The sequence below is a fragment of the Sapajus apella genome, unplaced genomic scaffold (assembly GCF_009761245.1).
Source record: "Sapajus apella isolate SASKATOON/1434 unplaced genomic scaffold, GSC_monkey_1.0 scaffold3, whole genome shotgun sequence".
NCBI classification, from domain to species: Eukaryota; Metazoa; Chordata; class Mammalia; order Primates; family Cebidae; genus Sapajus; species Sapajus apella.
In genome coordinates, this window is record NW_022436943.1 from 49,849,648 (window position 1) to 49,857,535 (window position 7,888).

Below are 7,888 nucleotides of genomic sequence, written 5' to 3' on the forward strand. Positions count from 1 at the left end.
ACAGCCCTCAAAGGAGCCAATGCTGCACCTGCCTTGATTTTGGACCTCCAGCCTCCAGAACTGTGAGAAAATTAATTTCTGTGGTTTAAGCCACTCAGTTAATAGTCCATTGTTATGGCATCTCTAAAAAACCAACAAAGTGAGTTACCTGGTGATCACATGAAACGTCAGTTGTAGTGACAGAAAGGTGCCCTTAAGTACACAAAACAATTGGGGTCCACTGTGTGGAAGCAGAGGGCTTCAAGGAATGAAACTGCAGAGAAAGAAGAAATGCCCAGTAGAAGAGAGGCTCCAGGTGATCGCTCTGACAGCACATATACTAAAATTAGAATGATACAGAAGATTCGTATGGTCCCTGTGCAAGGATGACACACAAATTCATGAAGAGTTCCATATTTTTAAAAGTTAAAAAAAATTTTTTTTAAAGAAGGGAGGTCCCAGGAAGCCCTGCTGCCTCTCCACCCATGCTGTGCAGGCCAGCTCTGCTACCAGGAAGAAAATCACAGGGCCAAATGAGTCAGTCTTGTGTATTGAGGCCAGAAATGCATTATTTAATTTGTTTCAGCAGATGTACCTTTTTAAAACTGTTTTGTTTCAGGCTAAAATTACAATATCAAACTTTAATATTCAAATATTAGCATGAGTTTGCATTTCTTGAATGTCCACCCACCTCTTGCCTCCAGCATATGTGGGATAGCAACAGGAGAGGGGTGGGAAGAGGACAAGGCTGTGGCTGCTGGTCCTATCACTGCATCTGACTGGCTCTGTGACCTAGACTACATTCCTGCACTCCTCCGGGGTTCGGTTTCCTCCTCTCTCAAATGATGGAAATAACCTGGGTATTCTAGAAAACTCCTGCAGCTCAAAGTATTCCCAAGTCTGTGTATCTCTGGGGACTGGAGGGAGCCAAGAAGAGACAGATAACAGATGCCTGGGCAGAACTGATATGTGTCTGTACTTCTGCCATCATCAAAGGTTGGAGGGGTCTTGGAGAGCCATGAACAAGAGCATCTCCAAGTGTTAATAGGTGTGTGGCCTCAACAGGGTCCCTCCAGACTTTTAGGGACACAAGCAAAGAAAAATTCACAAGCTTGCTCCTTATCCTCTTTTGTAAAGGATACAATGTAAACATTACATGTATTCTTTTTTTTTTTTTTTTTTTTTTTTTTGAGATGAAGTCTCTCTCTGCTGCCTAGGCTGGAGTGCAGTGACGCGATCTCGGCTCACTGCAACCTCTGCCTCCCAAGTTCAAGCAGTTCTCCTGCCTCAGCCTCCTGAATAGCTGGATTGCAGGTGCATTTCACCACACCCAGTTAATTTTTGTATTTTTAGTAGAGACAGGGTTTCACCATGTTGACCAGGCTGGTCTCGAACCCTTGACCTCAAGTGATCTGCCTGCCTCAGCCTCCCAAAGTACTGGGATTACAGGAGTGAGCCACTGCACCCAGCCTCATTACATGTATTCTAAAAATTAAAGATTTTCTGACTCCAAAGTCCTGGGTTACTTAGTAAAGCTTCTGTGACTGCATATGTCTGACAGTATGTGTGTGTATGCCTATGTCACACACGTATGTGCCTCAGTTTCCCTGGTATCCCAAGAAGATTTTTAGTTTTTCTCTGGGGTAATTACACCTTGAAAAATCAGTTACTTCAGGACTCCTTCCTTTTCTCTACTTTGAAGTCCAGCTCTTAATTACTACTATTGGTGAGAGTGCAAGTCGGTGTCACCTGACTTAGTACTTGGGAGTTCTCTCTAGTAGCCTCAGGTTGAAAGTCTCCCTGCTGTGACTCATATCCTCACTCTAATCTATGCAGGAGGAATTTTTTTTACCAGACCTTTAAATGAAATTAGATAGAGTTGACAACTCTCTCCTGGCACCGTCTTGCTCAGGCCCACCAGTCAAATCCAGCAGACTGCAAAAATACTAGAACCTTCTCCACTGAAAAGTCAGGGAATGCCAGAAGAGTATTATAGCACAGTGATACTCCTCGGAGCAAATGCTGGCTTTTCTTGGCTTTTCAGCTAACCTAGAAATTCCCTGTAAAAATGCTTCTTAAGCCTTAGAAAAGAGAGATGGTCTTTTTCATATGGCATAGCCTAAACAAGGGTGTGACATTCCATCACTGTCACCAATCTCTGTTGATTAGAAGTGATTCACAGTTTCTGCCCACAATGAAGAGAAGAGGTAACTCAGTGAGGGTCACCTTTACATGTTTCCACCACACCATTCTTCCCAACATTTTGTAAGACTGCTTGTACATGCCAGGCATGGTAACTCACCCCTGCAATCCCAGCACTTTAGGAAGGCAAGGCTGGCAGATCACTTGAGGTCAGGAGTTTTAGACCAGCCTGGCCAACAGGGTGAAACCTCGTCTCTACTAAAAATACAAAAATTAGCTGGGCTTGGTGATGCATACCTGTAATCCCAGCTGCTCAGGAGGCTGAAGCAGGAGAATCACTTGAACCCAGGAAGTGGAGGTTGCAGTGAGCTGAAATTGCAAGACTGCACTCCAGCCTGGGCAATGGAGCAAGACCCTGTCTCAAAAAATATATTATAAGGAAGCTTAGTTGGGCACAGTGGTGCACACTTGCAGTCCCAGCTGCCTGGGAGGGTGAGGCAGGAGGATTGGTTAAGTCCAGGAGTTCAAGGCTGCAGTGGACTATGATTGTGCAGCTGTACTTATCCTGGGTGACAGAGCAAGATCCTGTCTGCAAAATAATAATAATAATAAATAACAGTAATAATAGAAAGAATGAAAAAAGATGGGGATAGAGAGAAAACAAAATTGGCCATGATCTGATAATTTTTTAAGCTTTGTGTTTAGTTATGCAGTGGTTCACTGTGCTATTTGGCCTACTTTTAAGTACATTTAAATTTCTGCATAATAAAAAAATAACTGACAAGAAACAGTGATCAAGCTAGTAATAATCCTTAGCATATTTCAGTAATTCTGCGTGCCAGGCACTATGCTAAGTGCCTCATTTACATCATCTCATTTGATTCTCACAACAACCATGTGAGAAAGCATTATGAGTGAATTTATTATTATTATTATTATTATTTTAAAGATGGGGTTTCACCATGATGGCCAGGCTGGTCTTGAACTCCCGACCTCAGGTGATCCACCCACCTCGGCCTCCCAAAGTGCTAGGATTACAGGCTTGAGCCACCACACCCAGCCAATAGTGAATTTATAAATTAAAAACCTGCTTCTCTGATAAGTTAAATGACTTGCCGAAGTATATCAAGAACTAGATGCTGTGTTCTCACTTATGAGTAAGAGCTAAACATCGAATATATACGGACACAAAGAAGGGAACAACAGACACCAGGGCCTACCTGAGGGTGGAGGGTAGGAGGAGGGTGAGGATCAAAAAACTACCTACTTTACTTAGTACTCAATACTCGCGAGATGAAATACTCTGTATCTCAAACCCCTCCGACATGGATTTTATCTATATCATAAGCCTGCACTTGTACCCTTGAACCTGAAATGAAAGCTAAAAAAAATATGCCTACAAACTCAAAACAAACAAAAAACAGGTGCTGAATCCAGGTCTCCTTTGAGTTCAAAGCCCATGTTCGTAATCACTATTTCAAGTTAACTCAGCAAGTATAGGTTAAGTGCCTATATAAAGCACTGGGAAGGCGACAATAATTAAAAGATGTGATGTTTGGTCTCCAGGAGATCAAGGCCGAGAAAATATTTGTTCATTGCAATTCTGGTCCTGGATCAACAACTTACAAATGAGGAGAGGCAAATTGTCTCAACACTCTAGACCTTAGGCCTTTTACCTGTTTGATGATATCATGGAATCCATTCTACAAGTCACAGAGGACAGTAGGGAAGATCAAATGAAGTCCTGTAAATAAAAGCCATTAAGAACAGTAAAGCGCTGTGTAAGTAAAAAAGACTAAATGAAGCAACAATAATGGCAATATTGTGGTTGAAGATAAAAAGATCTTATCCTACATAGAAGATGTTTAGTGTACTATACCCAGTTGTCCTAAGCCCCGTGTTTCTTTCTTCATGAAAGCCCCTCATCAAGTTCATGTATAGTGAAGCTGACCCTACGAACATCCAGGACAGTGACATTTCAGAGGCATTGTGGAGAAGCTTGGTCATCTCACTGAAGTGTCTTCCTCTCTTGGGGCTGTGCTTAGCACACAGGAGAGCCACATATGCAGACTGGGAATTATTTTTGATGTAGTCATTGGGAAATTGTGAGGCGGCAAGAACAGATGGTGTCTGACGCACATTAATCTTCAGCCTAGGCTGGGCGCAGTGTCTCACACCTGTAATCCCAGCACTTTGGGAGGCTGAGGCAGGTGGATCACTTGAGGTTGGGAGTTTGAGTCCCACCTGACCAGCATGGTGAAACACCGTCTCTACTAAAAATACAAAATTAGCTAAGCATGGTGGCACATGCCTGTAATCCCAGCTACTTGGGAGGCTGAGGCAGGAGAATCGCTTGAATGCAGGAGGCAGAGGTTGTGGTGAGCTGAGATCACACTATTGCACTCCAGCTTGGGCAACAAGAGCAAAACTCTGTCTGAAAAGAAAACAAACAAACAAAAAAACTTTAGCCTGATGTCCTTGATGACATTAAACTCCAGTTTCATCTCCTGCCACACTCATACCCCATATGTGTACCCTTCACTCTGGCCTGACCCAAAATGCAGATTCCAGGATGCAGCCTATCTCACTGCCTTCTTACTCACAATTCTCATCCACAACACCCTTCCTCCTCCTCTCATCTGAATCCTACTTCTTTTTGAGATTTAAGCCACGTCCTTCTTAGGAAGATTTCCCTGATTCAGATCCAAGTTGAATTATGATAGCCTTCCTTTGGCTTCCATAAAATTTTGTAACTTCTAAACTGTGTTTTAGTAATAGTTATCTAGTTTAGCACTATGTCAAGAGCTACCGAGGGCAGGGCTGGGCACAGTGGCTCAGAGCTGTAATCCTAGCACTTTGGGAGGCCAAAGGTGGGAGGATTGTTTGAGGACACCTTAAGCCCCCCTAACCTGAGCAACAGAATGAGATCTTGTCTGTATAAAAACCAAACCATTAGTCAGGCATGGTAACGTGCACCTGTAGTCCCAACTACTTGGGAGGCTGAGGCAGGAGGATTGCTTGACCCCAGGAGATCAAGGTTGCAGTGATCCATGGTTGTGTCACTGTAATCCAGTCTGAGCAACAGAGCAAGACCCCACCCCCCAATAAAAGCTATTGAGGGTAGCATTTTACTTTCATTTCTCTATTTCTAGTGCCTACAGAAGAGCAGAGCACATAGTAGGTACTTTGTGTGATTACTTATTGAATAAAAGGATGGTATATCACATAAAATAATTATTTAACCTACTTCCCCTTTTAAGGGAGATGGTTCTTTATCACGAAGTGTTCTTTCCTGAGTACTACATTGGTTATGAGTGTGCAAACATGGAAATGGCTGCCTCAGATCTACATTATTCATCGTAATTAAGAGGAGAGAGATTTGGAGGATGGCAAAATCAGAAACGGTGGAAGAGGAGTCCTCAAGGGCATGGCCATATCATTTTATGTAAGCCTGGCTGCTGGCATAATAGATTAACTTTGACATATCATTGACTTAATGAAATGAAAGTTTATTTCTCACTCATATGAAGCTCAATTCTCATTTATTTCTCACCCATGTAAGCCCCCAAAAGATGATTCTGACAGCAAGGGGTAGAGGTGAGGATTGCTGTTTGGATTTGATTGGCTCCTACAGTCATACTGGGAGCCAGGTTGGTAGAGGCTTCAGTACCAAGAATCCCTGAACTTCAACATCCAGCCAGCAGGGGGAGAAAGAGAGGGAGGATTGTCCCTGAGGAGTTCTCATGGGCCAGGCCATGTCACTTCTACTCATATTCCATTGGGTAAACTCAGCCCTATAGTTATGTAGGGAAATGTAGTCTAGCTGCATGGCCAAAAGCAAGAGAAAACCACCTTTGAGGAACACATAGTAATTTCTACTGCGAAGGTTGAGAGGAGGGGAATGTCAAAAATGAACAAAAGCAAAGGTAAGACAGGAGGGAAAGAGAGGAGGAAAGGCTAAGGGAAGAAGGGAGAAGGGAGGGAGCAAAACAGCACAAAGGAATCTGGAGTTTGTGGTGAGTAGTGTTACCCAGCCTCTACTCCACTGTGCTGAAAACAACCTCCGTCTACTGCATGGTTTAGAAATGATTGTACGTGAGTAGATACAGTGGGGAAGGGCCTAGCACTGAAGAATAAGGACAAAGCTAACATGCGGGTGATAGAATGAGCTATCGCAGCAATTGCATGCTTCTTCCAATGATGATTTCATTTGTTGAAACACGACTGACAACTCCTTTTGGGTAACTGCCTCCAGAACCACTTCCCAGCCTTCCAAGAAAATCTCAGACTTTTTAAAAAGGAAAAGTCACTAAATTGAGTCCCTAGTAATGGCATAGCCAAGATAAAGGCCCAGTCTGTAAATCCTGTTGTCTCTGTACGCTACTAGCGGAGTTAAATGTGAGAGAAGAAAATGTGAACGCTGAGCCACTCAGGAACTGAGAAGCTTTCGTTTCTCTCATGTGCTTTCACTAAAACCTCCCAACCTCTCAGCAAGGTGTCATTATCTCCCTTTACAGATGAAGAGGCTGCAATTACCAGGACCACTTCGCTGGTAAGTGGCAGTACTAGGAATAAGAATTCAGACCGCTAATAGTATTAACCATATAATAACATTTAACATTTATTTATTTAGCATTTCCCATGTACCAAGAACTTTACCCATCTTACTGAATGTTAATGCTCAAGACAAAGCTGTGAGAAGTGCTAGTAGTATCCCCATTTTGCAGATGAGGAAACTAAAATAGAGTGGGCATCATTTATCCAGGTGTTCTTAGCTTCTGACAGTGGGGCTAGTATTGGTACACAGGTGTTCTGAATGTGGGTCTGTTGGACTAGCCTCCTCTCGCCCCACTGTCCTGCCCAAGCCCATCTCTCTGTCAATGACACCCCACTGCTTCCTGAAAACATATTTGCTATATGCAAACCCCCCGAGAAGAGAATATATTTTGGAGTCTTTATGTCTTAGAAGATAGCTTTAAAATCCCTTTTATATGAGTGGCCAACTATCCTGGTTTGACTAGAACTGTTCCAATTTGGCTCTTAAAGTCTCTCATCCTGAGAAACTCTTCAGTCCTGAGCCGACTGGGACTGTTGGTCACGTTGTTTCTCACTCTGAAATCTGTGAGTTTATACACTTTATGCAAGACCCTCTGTTTTACCCTGGAAAGAGAAGTATCGATTACACACACCCTCAGAATTTCACTTCTCCTCTCAGTTCATCAGACTTAAGCCATCTACCCTGTTTTTTCCCTTTTAACCTTCCTCCGATAGCTGCCTAAGAAACATATGTGAAAAATTTGACCCCCTTGGCAGAAATGAAGGTTTATAATATACGTAATGGCTTATGCACTTTTATAGTCCATAAAGACTTTAATGAGGGGTCATTCTTCATTTTTAGTCAGTCATCTAAGCAGTGCATTTGAGACTGGGCAACATTAGAAATTAGCAATTCCCCCCAGGCCTGTGCTGTTTCCAAATCAAGAGAACTAGGAGAAGCCGTGGCCAGAAGCAGGGGTAAGAAGTACCTAGTGGGAACTGGAACAACTTTTCCAAAGAGCTTTAAACGCTGTTTGGGGTATAATCTTAGATTGCTGATTCAAATGTGGCACAAGAGTAAGTTAGCTTTAGAGATGTCGTAGTCTGAAATAAGAGCATGTTAGCAGGGCATCTATAGAGGAGAAGTTTGCGTGGGTGGAATCTGAAATATGAACAAAAATTCACCATTACCATTAACCAGCTGCTTCACTTTCCTTTAATTTCACGTTAG

General features: G+C 42.9%; 1 non-coding gene across 1 annotated transcript; it reads left to right on the plus strand.

Moving 5' to 3' along the window:
• The first annotated feature begins 295 nt into the window (after positions 1-295).
• LOC116535979 lies at positions 296-400 on the plus strand. The gene has a single exon (XR_004262422.1). It is a non-coding gene; the product is annotated as a U6 spliceosomal RNA (small nuclear RNA).
• The last annotated feature ends 7,488 nt before the right edge of the window (positions 401-7,888 follow it).